The following is a 20,662-nucleotide window of genomic DNA, read 5'->3' as shown; positions in this document are numbered from 1 at the left end:
ATCTCTGGAGTACATGGACAATTTAACACCATGTTTATCCAGTTCCTCAGGTCCCAGAAGGAGTCTTTCTTTGCGTTTCTTTGTTTTCTTTTTTGAGGCCTATTGTGAAAAATTCATTGTTTTACTGCTAATAGATCAATGAGCTTCAGACAGGAATACTATGCCCAATGACAAGTTAAATACCCTTGCAGTCAACAACTCTGTGGAAGACTTTAATCTCTAAAATGAAAGCCCTCTACCATTTTGCACATGATGACAGATTCTGCAAACAGATCTCATGAAAAGTTTTTCCTCCACTCAGTGGTGAGCTTTTGGTCATTATAACCGTCTCTAGGTCAAAATTAGGCAGAAGAGAAAACTTTCCTAAGCTTGGCATGGGAAATGTTGTGTCCCAAGTTACTGAGAAATATTAATGAATGTACTAATGGATAGAATAAGGAGCTTTAATGACTTACATCCAGCTGGCTGGAGCCTCACAATCTATGAAGGACTGAAGGAAGGCTCCCAGAGGGTCTCATGATGTGCTGATTCTCAAATAAATCCTTGGATGTGTTTCCTGGGAGTGCTCACAGACTTAGAAGTTTCAGGCACCAGTTCAAGAAAATTGTCTTATTCACTATTTGCCATTGCCAGATATTCAGAAGTTTTCAGCACCCAGCAGCTAGAAAAAGGGAACTCCCAATTCCTGACAAATTTGCAACATACCTAACTGTAAACACAAGTTTTAAATCCTTAGATTTTTATTTTTTTTTAAGTGCTTGAGTGTTTAACCATCTTCTAAACTGGGTTACCTAGTTGTAATCTGGTATATTATACCACATGATCAAGTGTAATCTAGATTCTTTCTATTCCGTCTAGGAAGAGATGATAGGTTGATTTGGGAACAACAAGGAGTTTTATCACACAAACTGCATTTTATGTTTGCACAAAGTCCATTTCAGTTTTAGTCTCTTTGTAGATGCCAAAGAAGATAAGCGACTGCCTTTATTTGCTATTGACTTCTTTAATTTTATTGCCCTCTGGCAATAAATGCATCTGCTTAACCACCACAGAAAAGAAAGTTGCCAGAACTTTTCCAAAGCCCTAAAGACATAGACAACCCCAAAAGAGATCAAGTCCAGTAGACACAGGAAGGCTCTAAGGAAACACTTGTGTTACCATTACAAGATGATTCCAGCCGTTGCTGGTTTCTTACACAAAACGCTGTATGAAGACTCAAAGTTTCAAACTAAATGAGTCATCGTATTGCCGTAGATCTGCCATTGCATTGTTACATCGGTGTGCCACCAAATGCAGTTTAATTATTTTTACTCGTAATATTCTGCCAGAAAATGCAAGATGCATCACACCAAGTCTCCTAGGTTCTTAATACTGGATAAATGTTATGCTGGGGAAGTCTGGTCCTCTGAGGCAGCCTGCACAGTAGAGCAACAGCGAACAGCAAAAAGCCCACTTCTCTCCCCACTACCTGCTCCAAGCAAATGGCTCCAGGGAAATGATGTGTTTGTGTCCCTGCTGAGCCACTATTGACCCCAGCATTGTTGCAGGCAACTCTGCTGCTAGACTAATGAACACGCATCACCAGGAGCCTGCAGACTTTCCAACTCCAAGGAAATGGAGGAAATACCTCATTGTGGGGCCTGATGTGGCCACCAGCTTAGGACAATGTCATCGTGATGTGAGAATACCTCCGAAAGCACGTCTCTATAATTTTCCCATGTACTGGATGTGAAAACATACTGAGTATTAAGAGTTCTAAAAACCTTAGATGTTCATTAGCTCCTTTTTCCTCTCCATTCATGCCGCAATGATCTTCTCTTGTTGGCTGGCTACTGCAAGTCACTGTGAGATCCAGATGGCTTAGCACAGTGGCTGAATATTTAAATGCCCATTGTGCATGAAGTCCATACCCCAATGCACACAGAAAAGCTGCACAAAGGTTGCAAAGTAAAGCCTTCTCATACTTTTGCACAGGTGTTTTTTTTGTTTGTTTGTTTTGCAAAACCAGAACAGGGGCTAAAATATTCAACAGCTTGTCTCTTTAAATTAGGTCAGACCTGATCCCCTCTCGGGTTGTCTATCTCACTGGCTGTCTGTTATTAACATTTTTTTTAACTTGCCATAGGTCTTGACAATTCCTGTTCATACATAGTATTAAATACAATGCACTCAATCAGGGAATAGATGTGATTAGTTATTTGGACCTCTCTGCAACATGCTACAGCACTCGCAATGTGGCCACCTACCCATCAGGCAAATAGGGACAGCATTGCTCCTACCCTTGTCCTATCTGGTACAACAGCTATGATTTAAATCAGTTTGAACATGTCATAGGCTTCACACACACACACACAAAAAAAAAAAGTCAATACTCAAAGGTAGAAAGACAGGTAGTCCCAAATGTGTTCTTGCAGTGAGTGGCAAAAAAACAAATTACGCAGATGAAAGGAAACAAAGATAATCTTCATGTGGCTTAAAGGATCATAAGTCTGGCACCAACTGCTAGAGAACAATGCAATCAATGGCACCATTGGCCTATCCAAATGGAGAAAATATTTTCATAATGCTGCACAATGATAAAAGGCTGGCCAATAGTTGGATTTGCTATCACTTGTGGTTTCTTGTAATGAAGAAGGTAAGAAATACAACATTTTCAGCAGCAGCTTTCCAGGTTCTGGCAGACAACTGAGCTAATTATGAGAAAGGTCTGAAAGAACAAATCAGGCCCTTCCCAGCATGACAGTTTTTCTTGGTCAGGAGTTCTTTTGTCATGAAGTAGGAGAAATGAGGAAATTTTGCTACCTCATGTCCTTCTGCTATCTAGTCTCTTTCTGTCTCTAGCCTTAGTCTGCAGTTGTAGTAGAGGGTCAAGCCAACTCTCAGTTCCACTCTACAGCCTTCCTAAAACACCTTCTGTAGCAAAGACATCATTCACTATGAGAAAACTTCAGCATGCAGCCACTATTGCAGGTTTGCTGCAATTTCAGCACCTGGCTTGCTCGCCCATTTCTGGAGAACAGAGTTCTGCAGCCTCTTGGAGAGTCACCAGAAAGCTCAACCCCAGCACTTCCCTTATTCCTGCTTCTTACCCTCAGGGAGACCAGATGAGCTCCCCAGGCTTCACTCTGGTTTGTCTTTAAGCCCTTGGCTCCTCTGAAATCCACCCATGCTAGAAAAGGAGTTCAGAGCTCAATTTTCAATCTCTCTGTGTTTTTCCCCATACCCTGAGGGTTCTGATACTATTTACCTAGAAAGAACCAACTCTAATGGCTTGTACTGAGGTGAAAATATCTCTGAATTATTCTCTCTTGCCTAAGATGAGATATTTAATATTTTCCTTTTTCTCCCTGGGGGCAGTAGACTAAAGGATGAAGAAACAGCGACATGTGCAATGAAAATAAAATAAATAAATAAATGAACAGCAGAATGTACTTACCTCCATGAGGTGGAATCAGGTGTTTTTTTTCAGGTTTGCACAGTACAGACTCAAAGGATCTTCAACTATGACTGAGCTCCTACATGGACAGATTATATAAATAAGAACAATTGCAGAAAGGCTGTAGCTGCTCACTGACCAACCCACCTCCTCGTCCGCAGTTTAAGGACCAAGGATATGACTCACCATACTAAGGCTGTGCTCCACTTCATTTCAGTGCTTTGTAGTGGTTTTTCCTCTACCTGGACTTAGTTTCTAATGTTACATACGTGTCTCCAGTGGAGACCGCTCTCCTGTTTTACTCCATGTTTGTGATATTTTACCAGGAAGAATGTAGACAATACAGAAAAGTTTGGATTAAATCATCTTACAAGTAGCATTGCTACACCATCAAAGCACTCTAAAGCAACTTTTGCCCATATCAGAAAGCTAACACAGCTCTAAGCCTCCGGCATATCAGCTTAAAAGCATTTCCTGTGGTCTCCCCATTTCTTTTGAGAATATCCTGTAAGTGATGCACAACCAAGGAACAAATACAATTTCTCAGAGTGCTTAGTTTTCACTTTGGCACAATCTGTAGTTGTTGTGTTCCAAAAACCTCATGGGAATTGAATTATCCCAAGTCCTACAATCCTGGGCCCCTTCATCTGATTTAGCTGAAATTGGCTAATATACTCAGAAGTATAAGACACACACACACGCACACACATACACAAAATGTAACTGTATAAACTATACTGAACCAAGCAGCTGTGAGTTTTTAAATTTAATCATGCAAATTGATATTTACATTACCATGAATTCCCAATGCTAGTTGTGATAGTTTTCTGCAAGTCTCCCACACAGATTTTTTTTTTTTTTTTTCTTTTTCTTATTTGGACTGCCCTATGATTTCCTAGGATTCCTTTTTGTTACTAAGATCTAAGACTAAGGAAGTCTGTTGTAGAAAAACAGCATCTTAGTGCTTCCTGAGCAGTGCTTAATGCTTGTCGCAGCCTTACCACCTGTGAAATGACCTGACACCCTGACTGACATGAAGGATGGGTAAGTATATCCTTTGGATCAAGGTGTACTACAGGCTGAATGTGTTTATTCTAATTCTTAATGCTGCTGATTATTAGAGTTTATTAGTGAATGATCTTCAACCCTCTGAATCCTTGCCAAAGTGTCACCTCTCACTGGAAGGGCCCTGCATTATCCCTGTAGGAACAATCAGGAAACATAGACTATGACTTCAAAAGGGTAAAACAACACACACACACAAAATGGAATAACTTTCTGATAACTTCTGATGAGTCTGGAAAATGTTTAGGGTTGTTTGAAAAACCTCTGCCTATAACAGCAAGTTCAACCTTTCCCAGTCTGTCTTTTCCCATATTTCTCCCAGATTTGGTTAGTATCTGGATATTACAAAATATAATGTTTGCACCACCATTGGTTTATCTTATACCTGCTGCAGGCATCTTAGTCTTTTTTTTTTTCTTTTTTCTTTTTTTTTTTTTTTTTAAGAATTGGCTGATTTAAACTTGTTTATTACTTATTCAATTAAGTGAATTCCATCATAGAAATAGAAAACAAATTGAGTCTTGTGTTTAATACCTCATCAATTGTAAGAAAGAGACAAGAATTCTAAGACAGAGAAAACTCAATTTCATTAAGCAAAACTTCCCAGATTCCTTGCCCAATAAGCATTTTTTTCTTAGAAGAAAACAGAAAATCTTTTATTTGATCTCCCCTAATTGCACAGAATTGATGTGGATTACCGTAAAGTCTGATCACTAGTGGAACTGGACTTCTGATAGTTCAGATTTTAATCCCAATAACACATACCTGGTGGCTCCCTTTGGATTCCACATAAACACTACTTTCAGTCTTCACGAACTGATGTCAAGATAAAGGCCTTTTATTGACTTTTAACAGTTCTGAAGGCTCAGGGGACATGTGGGATTTTAAATGATAGATGTTTTTGTTAAGAAGGGTGTCATCATCACTCATTTCACCAGCCTCAGGAAAAATGACAAATTTCATAGAAACCCAACATGACGATAGTTTAATGGTCTAGTGGGATGTGTACTAAGAGAAAGTGAAAACACAAGGATTATTTAAATGTGGACTGATGAAAATGACCTTGACTTACTTGGGAAGAGTCAGTACAGCTGCATCCTGATGCCAAATGTAAATTACGGCAAGGCAAGATATGCAGTAAATGATTTGGATTGGCTTCTCTGGAACCAGATGGTGAAAGTAAAGCAGAGCAGAGACTTCAGACAGTAAGGAGGCCCTGATCCATCTCTGGAACAAAAACAAAGACATATTTTTTCTTTCCCAAAACTTTTTTTTTTTTTTTTTTTTTTTTTTTTACTCACGACAGCTTTGGATACACAGAGATTAATAGCTAGCTTCATGTTGTTTGCTTCCTACTATTTAATTTCAGTGGTACACTTATAGCATTTGTAATAAACTGGCTATTCCAAAAGTAACTGCAAACGTTTATCAGAGGAAGTTCATATGCATTTACTTGTTTAAAAAGTTTTGGTTTGGTTTGGCTTTGCTTTTATTTCTTTTGCAGTAGAAGTCCATGGGATTTAGCTTGTTGGTTAAGAGACATGGGGAATTTTGTGCAGGTGATTGGAGCTATTAAAATAAACAATTTGCATCTTTAACATCTAAGGGACAGACAGAACCAATCTGATAAAATATCTCATCAAAGAAATAGAAGGAAAACATTTAAAATCCAGCTCAGTTTCCCTCCACTATTATATCTGTGTCACAGACTTAATGTAGCACCCACACTTGCCTAAACAGTGAAACAAAAAAGTCTGAATTTATAGGAAGATTAAGAGATGCATAAAGGGATATCCCAGGGAAAGAGGAGCTAATGCTCTTTTATGCTAAATTCCACAAAATGCCCAGCTTTACAGCTTCATTCATTTTTCATCAGCAGGAGGGTATAACTGAAGTAGATCCATAGATTTCAAAAGCACTATGACTGTCAAGTCAAATCTCTCCATAGCTCCATCCACATCACAACTTCATCAGCATAGCTTAAAGCGTGGCTGAATTTTCTTTTTTACTATTTTTTTTTTTAAAGGAGAGCCTTAGAGTCTTTAATCTTGGAAGATTCATAGTGACATTAGTATCTCCAGTGATTGGGTGAGTTCTATTACCAGGCAAAATACATGCTGACTCCACAAGTGAAGAAGAATGAGATGCAAATAAAAAGCTTCTTAAGACTGAGATTTGTTTGTGATTTGTGTATGGACATGAACTGCTTGGATTCTGTCCATCACTTCCCCAATGTCTTTCATGGTGTTCTTCAGCATGGTACAAGCATAAGGCTTAGGTTAGAGTTCCTATCCTGGGTGAATCTATTCTTACTAGTACTCAGCTTCATCATTAAATGAAACCATTCTGGGGATTTCAGAGGGAATGGCAGCTGCGATACAGAATGAAACAGAGTGATAGACATATGTAAAATGTTCCCATAAACCCATAAACCTGCACAGGGTGATCAATCTACAGGGTGACTGAGCTGTATGTGGATATAGATCAGCTTTACCTGTGGTCTGTTTGGGTTTCCTTACCTGGCAGGAGATATCACCAATGAGCCATACATTCATATCAGATCAAGGCTAAACAAGATTAAATCTTCCAGAGAGAAGGATGTGGGCCAGGAGAAGTCCATCCACTTACTGGCCTCTCTCATCAGTTAAAAGCACAGAGAATTGAGAGCTGCATTTAAATGACCTGACCTGTAAAAGAGCTCCCTCAAGAGCAGAGGTTCCCCACTGCCATTCCCACAGTGTCTTACCTAACAAGTCCTTTCCCCACCACAAACACAATTAAATGTTCCCTGTTTTTCTCTTATTTAATTGTTTATGAAAGAGCGAACTGAAAAGCAGGAAGAGCAGTGAGTGCAGAATCAAATTCAAAGCATTTTCAACATAATAAGGGCACCAAGAATGTGAGCCTTTTTAGGAAGGAAGAAAGCAGGAGGAGATGATTTAGGAGAATCTTAACATCCTAAGAAACCCTTATGGAAGAAAAAGAAAATTAGGACATTCACCAAGGAACATGTTCAGATATCAGGGAACAAAAAAATTTCTTGGGGTCTAATGTCAGAGAAAGCTTCTGAGAGATCTCTGAATCAGACAGGAGACATAATGATCATTTGAGAGACAAGTGCTCTAAAGAGCCTTGAATAGAAGAGATTTAGATACTGACAGGAGATGCACACAAAAATCCTACCAACAACAACAGCTCCAAGTCAGGGATATTTCCTAATCAAAATGTTCAGAATGATGCCATAAGCAAAGACTTATGGGGGAACAGAATGATAGACAGCACAGAGCCAAAGATAAATGATGAGTCTCTAACCACCTAATTGCAGCTGAATATCCGAGTGCAGCAAATCACACCAAATATAGTGAATATAATCAAATGTACTTCCTGGGCATTGATGTGCAGGAAAAATCTCTCTCCAGTGCTCCTACATGCCCTGTTCCCAGATGAATACAAGTCAAATGCCCATTTCACACTACTCAGTCACTCCAGACCCAGTCGAAGATGCAGCCTGTGTGAAGGTAATTATTCACAGAATAGCAAAGTCTGTTCACCTAAAATGATCCTACACTGAAGGATACTTGTGGTCTTGCCTGATCCCTGGCAGAGGCCCATGTCCTCAGTGTGAGGCAGAAGGGGAAGCTGCAATGCAGGCCTTTTTAACCAAAGCTTTTCCTGCCCTGCACCCTGCCTCTGCGCTGTTTCCTCCAGCAGTGTTATCGCTACCATGAATCCATCTGTCCACTTGTGCCACCAAGCCCTCCCCCGCCTCCCAAAAAGCAAAAAAAAAATAAAAAAAAATAAAAAGAAAGAAAAAAAAAGAATAAGAATGGTCCTGTAAATAACTTGACCTCTGTAAATACTGTCCCTTATGCAGGAGTGAACGGCTTTCCTCTGGGAAGGGAGGGGAGGGAGCAAAGCTCACACATTCTCACCACTAAGACACACACAGTGCAGCAAATTAAACCTGACATGGGCTCTTGTAAATCCAACCTGAAGTTCTTAGCTCAGGTTACCCAGCTAGGCAACTGATGAGATAGACCTAGAGTTGATCTTCAGCAAAATTTGGCTTCCTAGGGATCTGGTAGCTCACCTGGAGAAGTGGAAGGGCAGAAGAGATGCTGTGCAAAGTGCACGGGTAATTTCCGTTGCCTTGGGTCAGTACCAAAGTTTTAAGCGCATGCTCCTAATCCAGGGAAAGGTCTGTGGCGATGTGGGTGCAAATACCTACCACGGGTTGAAGGAAGACTGTCTCAAATGCTCTCAGGTGCTGAAAGACATTTTAGTTACAGTACCTGTTTGCTGTTTTCTAGGGAACTAAGAAGGAAGCAAGAACAGATGTACTGGTGGATGTTTCTTTTAGTGCAAATATTCTTGCTTGCGTTTTCCTCATCTTTAAAGCATTTTAGAGACAGGCAATGATCAGATTCAGCCCAGAGGTATTCTGTCTGGATTGGGTAGGCTCCTTAAGTGCTTCAACACAGTTTGTATTAGACGCAGATCTTCAGCTAAGACTCCTCATACCCTGGATGATCCAGAGAATATTATATTCCAGTTCACACTGCATATCTAAAGATACTGCTGACAATAATCTGTGCTCTGCCCCATGTATGGCTACAAGGTAACTCTGATTTTTGAAGTCCTTAATTATTATAGCTCCTCTCATGAAAAACAAGAACCATTGAATTCCTCCAGGTTCCTCCCAGTTTCCCCTTGGCAGTATTTTAGACCACCCTCAAAAAAGTTACTGCAAGACTAATATATACAGATGCAAGGATTTTATTTGCTACTGCACAATTTTATGAGTGTGTACCGCAGAGCCTAACTTCATGGCAAGAAGATTTATGGTGTAATTACCTTAGTATATTATTGTACAATTTGCAACTAATGGAAAAGAAATTTACTGGCTACACTTCAGCTGTCAGAAAGTCTGTCTGCAGAATGTTATGAGAGTGGAAGAAATAAGTGCTTCTCTCCATGAGTGGGAATGGTAAATGACAGGCATTGCTTAACCTGATCAAACATTTTAAACTTGATCAGCTACCCATATCATAATAAGTAAAGTTTGCTGCAAAGGAAATTAATTGTGCCTCATAAAAGAAATAGAAACATTTGACCTTAAGAGGCAAATAAAAAACTGGCCAGTACACCCACTCCCAGGAGAGTTAAGCCTAGTCAATCATCTTTTTAGACAAGTGTAAGAATTAAGAATTCCACATCCTCTTTTAATTGTTTTAATTAGCAGTTTTTCCCAGTGGACTTTCATGTTTCACTTGGCCTTCTTTTTTTTTTTTCCCAAGTTGAAAAAAATGCATCTGATTAATAATCCTGTAATTATATTTCCAGTTCAATTATTAATGTCTAACATCCAGTACTTAAGAAGAGCAAAAGCAGAGAGCTGTCTTCACTTTTGACATAAGACCTTTTCATGGAGAAAACTTCATTCATATCAAATGTTTTGCAACTGCATTTCTCAGCAACTTGCCAGATCAGTTCAAGTTAGATGTCTGGTAGTAAACATCCCTTTCATTAGAAGCATAGAAATTAGAGGCATGAAATTGAATGGAGGAGGATGGAAGAGTTCAGTAACAGTTTTCAGAGGCACTAACACTCTAACAACTTAATTTAATAGGAAACCAAACTCAAGCTCCTTGGAAATCAAATGAAAGTTTCCCATTGCAGTGGAGATGCATAAACTGCCACAATCTGACAGACATCTAAGTGAATTTAACCTATATCAAAGCACCCTGGATGTGATTATTTTTTTGTTTTGTTTTGTTTTATCCTTATATTTGGAAGGGACAAAGGGGCTGAAGAAAAAGGTACAACTCTGGCTGTGTCGGTTCCTTTCATCAGTTTCCACCCATAGCTCACCGAGTTTGGGCAATCATAGTTAATAGCTCTGAAATCTTACCACACTATTGCTATATAAATGGTAATAAAATATAACTGCATCATAAAGCTCCCCCTCACACTAATAGAATTAGATCTATAAAAAATAAAAATACAGAATCACCTTTGTTACATATTGAAAATGCTATTAAACGAAGGCAGACTTGGAATGATGATATGTCAGGCTCCCCCCCCCCAGATCATGCACTAGTGGCATGCCTCAGTATCCTAAACTTCACTCTTCTTGCTCCATTTAAAGTACATAAGAGTGTATTAGACTAATATAGAGATGAGGCAAAACATGGAGCCCTGTATCCCTATCCATACCAGTAGGAACCAGCGGCAAATTTTTCAGTCCCACGCATCTCGGAAGAATTATTCATGCCACTTTAGATAATCAGTTATCATCTCATTATATGTTCAGCAAATAGGAGCTGAAAACTCTGAAGTACTGCCATGTTTCGAATTCAAGTGTAATGGTGACTATCTGCTCTTTGATAAAATCCTCACCTTACACAATAGAAAGATTTGTATTGCCTTCAGTAAGTTTTCAATAAAGACCCTTCAAAAAGCAGCTGAGTGTATACCTTGACTTTTTTTTGCTTTCCTACCAGTCTCCAAGCTTCTGATCTCTTCACACACACAGACTATCAAGCAGCAATCTTTTACACACACCCTGATATGATGGACACACCTGCATGGGAACACAAGCAGTCCAGAAATAGTCATTGAATTATTCAGCCACAAAATTCCTAAGCAAAATAAATTGTAATTAGATGATAATGATGATAATAATAATACCCATAATAACGACATGACTTTTGATTGTCTCTAGGCTCAGGTGTACTCCCTCGTAGGCATATTTCGGTGGGATGTGCACACGTAACTGTGCTTCTACAACTTCTTGTCTCCTCCCACTGTAAGTAAATTCAATTTCATAGCATTTTTCTGGAGAGGGATCCTAACTAATACAAAAGAAACCAAGGCACTAAGAAGTTACATTACCCTGTGAGCTGAGACATGCTGGGCACTGAAGCATATTTTAGCATACCCAGCAGGTTGCAGGCATGTGGGAGCCTGTGACCCAATGCAGTCCAAAGTTGTGTAAAACACAGCCTGTTCTCTCATGCTTTGTCCTACTCCTCTGCAGCCAGGCAACTCCGGGGTGCCCAGAACATCAGTGTCCGAGGTCACATCTGCCAGCATGCACATCTCTCATCACCACCCTGACAGAAACCAAAATAAATCATTTAACCTCTTCCTTGTCTGATTTTTCTCTGTGTAAAAAGGCAACAGCAGCAGTGTCCCTTCTAAAATAATGAAAAATCTTCCACTCAAATATTTATGCAGAAAAATAAATGTCTTTTGTGGCAAAAATTGAAAGTATTTTAGAGAGAAGGAGCTCTTCCTCTGTAAACTTATTGATGATGATGATGGCAATTATATACATGTATAACACTTACTTTATCTATCAAGGCACCAAAACATTACATAAGCCTAGTAGCTGAGGCTAAATTATTATAATTTGAAAAGCCAATTTATTTCCTAACTAATTAGCATTTTAACAGTTACTTAAGGAAGACATTTATGGATCTGTTATAAATCCCCATGGCTCTATAAACTTAACTGTCACAAACATGTACAGATATATGAAATTCTTGGAAAGGACTGGATTATTAATGTGGGCACAGAGATAAAACCATAAAAGTCTAACAGCTGAAGTTAGACTTTTATGCGCTGCTTTTCTCTGAGTTAGTCTGCACATAAGTACTTGGGTTGGGTTTCAGGGAGGGAGTGGATCTTTTTCACGCTCCACTGAGCTGGAGGCAAAAAAATCATAAACAAGTTAGATCTCCCAAAGGGTTAATTTCATTTTAACTGCATATTGCTGTGAGGCAACCCTTCACATGAGCAGTCTTCTCTGCTTCCTATGAATTTAAATATGGCTCTTCAAAACAAAGTGTGTTTGGTGCTGAGTAGATCTAAATAATCTTGCCCTGTTGAAAATATAACATTAGCCTATTCCTGAGCATGACACTAAGAAGCACTGTGCTGAGACAGGGAATATCTATGTATGGAATATTGACCTGAATGCCAAATATCCAAGCCTCCTACTTTAACAAGCTGTACCCAAAATTAGCGCTATTATACTAATTATGTCAAGTAAACCAAAGCTGACTTTGAAGGTCTGATTACAAAAGGAAAGCACAGAACATGACTGATGAAGTTTGCTGCTGCGCAGAAGCTCATTCTGTGTTAAGCCCTTGTTACCCTTTTCTTTCTATATGGCTTATGGCATATCTCAAATGCCAAAAAAAATCTGTGCTTCTTCCACAACACAGAGCACTCTGGCTAGGAGAGGTCATCTCAGACTGTAGAAACGGGGAGACAAGTGAGAGGGCAGCTCTGCCCCATTTGCTTTTCATGCCAATGTGGTTTCTGACACAGATTTCAGGAAGACATTGAGGTCTCCCCATTTGCCCACACCTACCTTGTTGTATTATTTATAGGGCTCCACATCTACTCAGTGAGTGCAGAGCACTTCTTTATTTGCTGCCTCTTGGGCTACCCTGAGCTGAATGACTCAGAGAGGGCATTTTCTTCCTCAGGACAGGAAATAACTTCCTTGTCTCCCTGAGTTCCTTCATGCAGACTGCTTGGGAAGTCAGTGCAGCCCTCGTACAAACTCCATGAGATGAAACGTGGAAAGATGAAGAGTTAACGTATCTCTTGACCAGAATGGCTCTCTCTTTTTTGGCTATCTATAACCCAGGAGACAATGCTGTGCTCCTTGGAGGCTTTATTCTGCCCCATCCCTGATCCAGGCTGATTTACTGGGAAAGGAATAAATCTGACTCACATTCAGAAAGCGTTGCCCCTTTGAAAATCTCATTTCTCACTGTATCCAATTGAAAGGCAGCCCCATTTCCACCAATCCGCATTGACAATAACCTTTCGCACGAACACTTCCAGATGCAACAGACCACCTGGAAAACTTTTTTGCTTACCATTATATAAACTAAGTCATGATCCAGATGATTGGTGTTGTGAAGGCCACGTCTTCACAGTAAAGACCGTGCCCAGTAAAGACCCTAGTTCTCTTTCTTACTTACAGCTTGTGCCCCTTAGTGTCTACGATGTACTACAGATTCCCATCTGCAGTACTCTCTTACACACTCCTCTCTCCTCCTGAGCAAGTTGCTTCCTCCAATCACTTTTATGTCTCTAACATCTTACCTTACAAGAGGATAACCACTCATTTACATCCCTGAAAGGATGATCATCGGCTTTCAGTCCTTCTCCTGCACTTCTCCAGGACCTCTCTGTGGCACAGCACCAATCATTTAGACCAGTGGCCCCCAGGCTATTCTAGTACCTGTAACTGAAGCTGAGGAAGCACCTCCAAGAAGTCTGTCCTGCCCCCCACCAGCAGATGTGAAGCAGCATTATGTACCAGCTGCCCCCTTCAGAATTGTGTTGGTTGGACTGGTTTAATTCAAGACAAAAAAAAGGGAGGGTAGGGTGGGGTGCCAGAGACAGACCATGTACTTTCTCATCCTACATGCACTTGTACTTTCATTTCGCATCCATTATTTAATCAAGTGACTCCAGGGCAGCATATATATGCTATCCAGGAAATTCAGTTTCCCCATTAGATGGCTGTAGTTTACAAACAAAGGCTGTCAACTAAAAATTATCACTTTAATCCCCTTTTTATTTATTTATTTATTTTCCAGATTGCACTAAAGTCCCTTCTGTTGCCTTTCTATTTTATCTGCCCAGAGTGAGTCTGGTTCATTGCAGACAGCCTTCCTCCATCATCTCGCTCATGTTAGGCAGACGCCAATACGTAGCAAAGGAAATTCTCTCTCTGGACAAATGCAAACCAGATCTGACTGGCTGTCTTCCATGAAGTCCCCCATGCAGATTTCTTTATTACCAGCTTGATAATGGGAGATGACCTATGTCTCAGTGCATTGGGAATTTGCCAGTAGCTGCAGGGACAGCACCTCAGTAGTCTGAAATAGAAGATTAAAACCATCCCAGACTTTTGTTATTTCCAATGCAAGAACCCATGAGGCCAGACTCCTCATCAAATTGTATCTGTTACACTTTTGTTTGATGAATATTCTCTTGGTCTTCCACTCGCTCTCAGCTGAGCATCCCCCATGTTGTCAGAGACCTGCCTGGCAAAGCGATCTATTGATTCCTACTCTCCGTTGACCTCAAGCTGATCCATATGCCACACTAAACCAAAAGGTTTGTATTATTTGAAAGGAAATCCTGAAGCCATCCTTTTAAACTTCCTTGGGGCTCATGTAAACATCCAGAAACATTAATTTAGCTTTTTTTTTTTTAATGGAATAACAAAACCGTACTAAAAATGTGTATGCACATTTCTGTTCAGAATCAATACACATTTCACACATTGAACTTGTAATATTGTTTTGGAAATGGTATAAGTGAAATCAAATCCAGATCTGTGTCGCTCTAAATTTAACTGAATTTGCATTTGCAGTTCTTTGTTTCTGCTATAGATCAGGCTCTTGATTCCCCTTCAGCTATTTTGCTGCTATCCAAGAGAAATAGAGGCTGCGTTATCGTCTGCATTACCTGTACCAGGAGAATGTGATGCACTGAAATGTAAGTGAAATTAAGGCAGGAGGAACTCTTGTCTGATACTTCACCCCTTCTCTTTTGTACATGAATTGCTTCCTTTGCAAGTCTGGATACTGCCCACTGGAGTGTTACCAGGATCCTTGCAGATTTTGCATACGTAACTGACTGAGACCAGATTTAAACTGGGAAAAAAAAAAATGTTAGCAGTATGCCATTTTTCCCTAGTCCACACACTCAGAGAAGCTGTATACCAGAGCCAAAACTGACAATGAATTCCTCAAAATGTCATCGTCACTGGGTGTCTGACAGCCCTTTTGCAGGAGATGGCTAAGCCCTGGGGAGTGCTTGTACCCTCATTACATGCTTTCTGTCAACAACCCCCAACCAGCATCAAAGACAAGCTGCACTCTTCTAGCTCCAAATGGTTGTTTAGTTGGCTGTGCTCCATAAAAGAGGTGTGGTCTTCCACCTGCTGTATTCGGTGAGTAAAGTGATCCCCATTGATAAGCTGCAGTTCAGAAGAGCTTTGGGAAAGGAAGGTGCTATAGAGATATGGTTATATTTCCTAATTATTTAGGAAGACTTCATGATCTGCCACTTTATCTCATGTTTCTGAGTCACTCCCTTTCCTAAATCTCTTAACAACCATACAGAAGAGTATAGAAGAGCTTTGTGATACTTCATGTGACAGAAGAAGCAATAGGAAGGGCTCAATTGCATTTAAATATTTTGCATCCCTGGTTGTTTTGGTTTGTTTGTTGTTATTATTATTTTATTTTTTTTTTTTTAACCACTGACTTTCCCTCTCCTTTTCACAATGTTAAAAGCATTCAATATTAACAGCACTGATGGTCAATGAACCCAGAATGATCTGAGATGGCAATCCCATTCCCATGCACACAACCTGGCTCCTTTTCTATAGCAAAACCACTATCAGACACTATCCCATCTTCCCACAAGCATCCCCAAAACTCTCATCTCTCCATACCCAAGGAGAAACGTCATCTCTTCATGAAGTGACTTCTATACTTGTTCTTGACATGGTAAAAAACGCCTTTGAGTCATCATTTGTTGCACGTCACCTCTTCCCACATCCCACCACATCATTCCTTCCAGTTATTTGAAAAGTCTGTCCCAGGAAAAAGGATCACAGAGCTGCCAGAGAGGCATGAAATTGGTTTACCAGGGAAAACGATGGCTCCATGACAACTTAGCTGAAGGTCTGCTCTGGTATGTTTGCACAGCACTCTGCACATGACCTATTTTAACACTAAACTCTAATGTGATCAAAAGAACAAATAACAGGAATCAAAATGTTCATTTGTTCATTGGTGTTGATCCATAAGTCTTCCAGCCTGGTAATATAACTATTATTACAGGAAATCCTTTTTCTTTCTATTGATTTCAAACAGCATACATGTGGTAAAGGTATCAACAATATTGATGATAGTATTGCTATGAAACATAAAGCAGGCCTTTGACATATTACACACTCACCAGAAAACAGGAACGATAATTTGTCCGATGCCTTTTTCTCCAGCCTAGGTCAGTTCACATTGCTCTCTCTGATTTCTTCATTACCTTCTCATGAAGTATCCCAACTGAAGCTGAACTGCAGCTCCTCCGAGAAAAAAATATATATATATAAAATAATAATAAGAAGAAGAAACCTCTGGCTTTGTTCCTGTACCCACTCTACTTAATTCTACTATTACTTACCTACCCAAGACAGCTCCAAGAGAAGATGCTCCTGCACATTTCCATGCCAATAGTCACTATAAGCCAAAGCCCTGTCTGCACTGAGCGGCCACCACTGGATGCCTCAGAAAAAGTTACAAAATTGCCATAATTGTGTAATAATTCCCCTTACGGGAAGTCTGTTCCTAGTTGAAGGATGTTAATAGTCAGCTTAAGAATTCACGTACAGTGCTAATGGAAGCACGGACAAGAACATCCACACTGTTTAGGAAGCAGCAGGCAATATGATGAAGAAGGAATTAAAGAGATGCTTAAAAAGCTTCTTGGATCACAGACACATTTTCTTGTTTTTAAGCATTTGTTCAGTTCCTCTCAATAATTCATGCCAAGGTGATCAGGGTCTTCAGAATATGCACAGCCAGAAGGCAGAAGAGCTGTAGCATGTACCATCTGAGCAGCATGATGCAAGTACATGTAACTGGGGCGCTTATGTCCGCCATAAAATATCATGTTTTTCTCTTCCTGAAGACATAGTCTTCTTCTGAAGAGTGATTTTTGCAGTGCCAGCACAGGCTTACCCAGATCCTTCATTTGGGAAAGTGCTCAGCCAGAGTGGGGCCAACTGCCCAGGGGTCCAGGCAGTCCTACTGTGCTCAGGCAAGGCAGAGGACAGCCAGCTAGGCTGTTTCTGGTGGTCCCTTCTCAAAGCAGCAATATCTGATGAGATGGAACCAAGTTATATTTTTTAGCATGGGGTGCAGGTTTGTCAGCAAGCCCTCAAGGTATCTTAGATTAGCCTGGAGTCCTCTCCAACTGCCCTATGAAAAGTACAAAACAAAGCTGCTGCATACTGTCCCCAGGTCTGTCAGCTGTGAAACAACAAAGACAATAAGCACAGACAAAGCTGGCTGGACAAACAGCCCGTCTGAAACACTAGGCTGTCACCAACAACCGCCGTGATGCTTCCCCAGCACACGTTGACAGCCTCCAGCAGTTTGTGTCCTGCATGCACACAGATTTGTAGCCCAACGGCACCTTACAGCAGGGAGCCCAACAGCAAACATACCCTGAACTTCATGACCTTTGCTTAAGGTGATGGTAAGTAGCTAAGCTAAGACTTCCAAGGGAAATTTGAAAGGCTCAAATTACACACAAACTATAAAATGAGTAATATGCGCTTATGTATCTTAATAGGACTGCCAATGGCCAATTTGGTGCACTTTAGAACCCTATTAATAGCTGGACTCCACAGGCAGATGAATAAAACACACTTCCCTGGAGAAATAGAACAGCAAGAGAGGACTGACCAGGGATGAATCCTGCCCGTCTACGTTGCTCAGTAACGTGTGACTACTCCGTAAACATTGCTGCTGCTTCACCAGCTCCTTCTGGTTTTATCTGTGGCACAAAATGTTAAGCATATCGACCAGGTGATACGTTTATTTTATTAGTACATGTCCTTGAACTAACACTGTATTACATGGGTACCTGCCAGGTTAGTGACTGAAGGAACACTGCATCGGGGAGAGAGGAGCCAGGAGAGGGAGGAAGGGAGGTTTCAGTGAGATAAGAAGGTGCAAATATTGTATGCAAACAACGGGGACAGAAGTGGTTCACCTTGAAGAGAACGTGTTTGGACACATTTGACTCTTCAAAACCAATCTTGAAGTACCAGGCTGAAGCCAGGCTCTGTTTCAAAATCTTCCTGTTTTTCGTTTTTTTGTTTGTTTGTTTTTATCCTAATAGTGGTGCCACCTGCTTTAACATGTGAGGCTGTCACTGTTCAGTGAGGCAGTTTGGGATAAAACCTGAGCTATCTCCCCACAGTTTACCTCTAACTCGTAGTGGACAGGTGAATAAACCTGGGGAATTTCTGCCTGTGAGCTGTCACTGATGGCACTAAGCCAGGCTGACTCTTTCAGGCTGATGGGTTGACCCTGGCATGCCCTGGTGGCTTTCAGCATTTTGCAGCCATTTCCTAACGCATCCCTGCTGGAAAGGTGTGCAGGCTGCATATGCTGCCTTACCTGGATTTGTTGCTTCCAGAGAGACAGCAAGCCTTAGACTGATCTGGGCTTAAATGTGTACCTAGAGAAGCTTAGAGACAAAAGTTCAAGGGTTAATTTAAGTTCTCAACTACCAAATTGAAAGCTGCAAAAGAGAAACAGGTAACTTGAAAAGCCTGTGCCTGCAATGACCTCTCTGTGGTCCTACTTTGGGAGTCTCAGAGACATTTCTCAGCTGCTGAGCAGTGAGGGTACCTCAGCATCCTCCTGCTGCTCACTGGCCTTCAGGCTCAACCCCACAGCTAAGGACCAGGTGGGTCCAGCCCCACTTCAAAGACCTGTAAGGCTCCCTCAGAGTCAGCACTTTCTTCATCCTGCCTCTGCTCTTTCACACCTGACTTCTCCTTGATCTTTCTCCCTTGGGAACACAACCCCATAAGGCAATGGTGACTGCAGTTCCCCTAGTCCTCCCTTCTCTTAGAGTGTGTTGCAAACGTAAGAGTAGCAAGGGAAACCTTGTGTGATCCCAGGGACATCTTCGAACTTATAGCAAATGCCTTTTTAAATAAAACTTCTTAAACTTAAACTGTAAATGGTGCTCTCTGCCTGCACGCTGCAGAGAAGGCTAGCAGCCAGAGAGATTTTCCCCATCCATTTTCCTATTCCTCTTCTCAGCTGCCCCCAGCTAGCTTCCTCACTCACCTTCACTCCCATCTTTCATCAGTCTGAAAGCTTCGCATCACATTTCTCCAGCAGAAATTAAAACTGAACTTGGAAATTAGCACACAGCAGCCATGCATATCTGTGACTCTGCAGCATCAATATCTCCTGAGCTTTTCTCTCTGATTTCTCCCTTTTTTCGCCTCCTCTTCATCCTCCACACTATTTTATTTTCTTTCCACTGTCTCTAGCCTTAGAAGATCCCCTCTTTTTGTTTTTCTTTACAAGGGATTTGCCCTCCTCCTCCCAATTCTTATGGCCGTTCCCCATCTTCCACATGCTAGTCAAGAAACTCCTGACAGCTGCGCTTCCCATCTTGTGTTTTGCTGTCATCATCACTTTGTGTGCAGGCATGTGCACGTGCGAGAGAGAAATCCAGACGAGTGACTTGAATCTTACACTAATCGGAGGCAGAGCAAAAGGCTCCATCCCCACTTGCAGCAGCTGCTCCCCCAAGGACCAGTGGCCATAGTACAGCGGCAGAGAGCAGGGTCACAGCAAAAGAGCACCGGGGAGAGCCCCAAGCTGTGCTGTGACACACACGCACACACACACACTCACCCCTGGATTTAGCGATGCCGCACAGCTGCGCTTCTCCCTGCATGGTTCTGCCATTGATCTGTGCCAGTTTCTCACTTTTGTGGCAGACGGCTGTGCTCCCTGGGCAGGATTTAATCAACAAATGTTAATTTTTTTCCACTTTTGCCCTTATTCACTTCTCCAGACTCAACAGATCTTTTTCCCCTACACGCACAGGCTGGTGTTGCAGCCTGTCTCCCTCTTGCCCGAAGACCTGCATCAGCAGCTGTACAGCTGGTGCTGGTGCTTTGCCAGGGTCAGAAGCTCTCCCACATTGACCAGAAATTTTATCTGACAGTGATCTTGGGCAAGCAAGAGTCATCACCAACATAAATCACTGATTTTTAATAAAAAATAACTACCGAGTCCTACAGATGCTATCCATAATCCATTACCTCCGAAACATCCCTCTACTTTATGACTCAGCATCTGGTAGCCAGCTGAATCCAAACTCCTATAGCATCACATTAAAGCTTTATCCAGCGTGATTTCTTCACGTATTTCCTAGAACTGAACAAAACCACAAGAGCAGTTGAGTAAAAAATGCAATAATTCACAGTACCATAGCAACAATGATAAAATATGTGCTTCCTCCTTATTCATTTTGATTAAGAAAATTATTCACAAGGCATCAGATGTTTGGAAAGAA

General features: G+C 41.0%; 1 long non-coding RNA gene across 20 annotated transcripts in view; it reads right to left on the bottom strand.

The window, feature by feature from the left end:
* LOC101803684 (uncharacterized) overlaps window positions 1-5,725 on the bottom strand; it is a 75,556-nt gene extending 69,831 nt beyond the window's left edge. For all 20 annotated transcript variants that reach the window (XR_011810122.1, XR_011810124.1, XR_011810126.1 and 17 more), the window contains exons 1-2: window positions 5,574-5,725; window positions 3,437-3,515 (exon numbers count right to left, since the gene is read on the bottom strand). This is a non-coding gene — a long non-coding RNA (uncharacterized lncRNA). The remainder of the gene's footprint in view (window positions 1-3,436; window positions 3,516-5,573) is intronic.
* Between the last annotated feature and the right edge of the window lie 14,937 nt (window positions 5,726-20,662).

The sequence above is a fragment of the Anas platyrhynchos genome, chromosome 6 (assembly GCF_047663525.1).
Source record: "Anas platyrhynchos isolate ZD024472 breed Pekin duck chromosome 6, IASCAAS_PekinDuck_T2T, whole genome shotgun sequence".
In the NCBI taxonomy this organism is placed as follows: Eukaryota; Metazoa; Chordata; class Aves; order Anseriformes; family Anatidae; genus Anas; species Anas platyrhynchos.
This window is presented reverse-complemented; position numbering and strand designations above follow the sequence as displayed.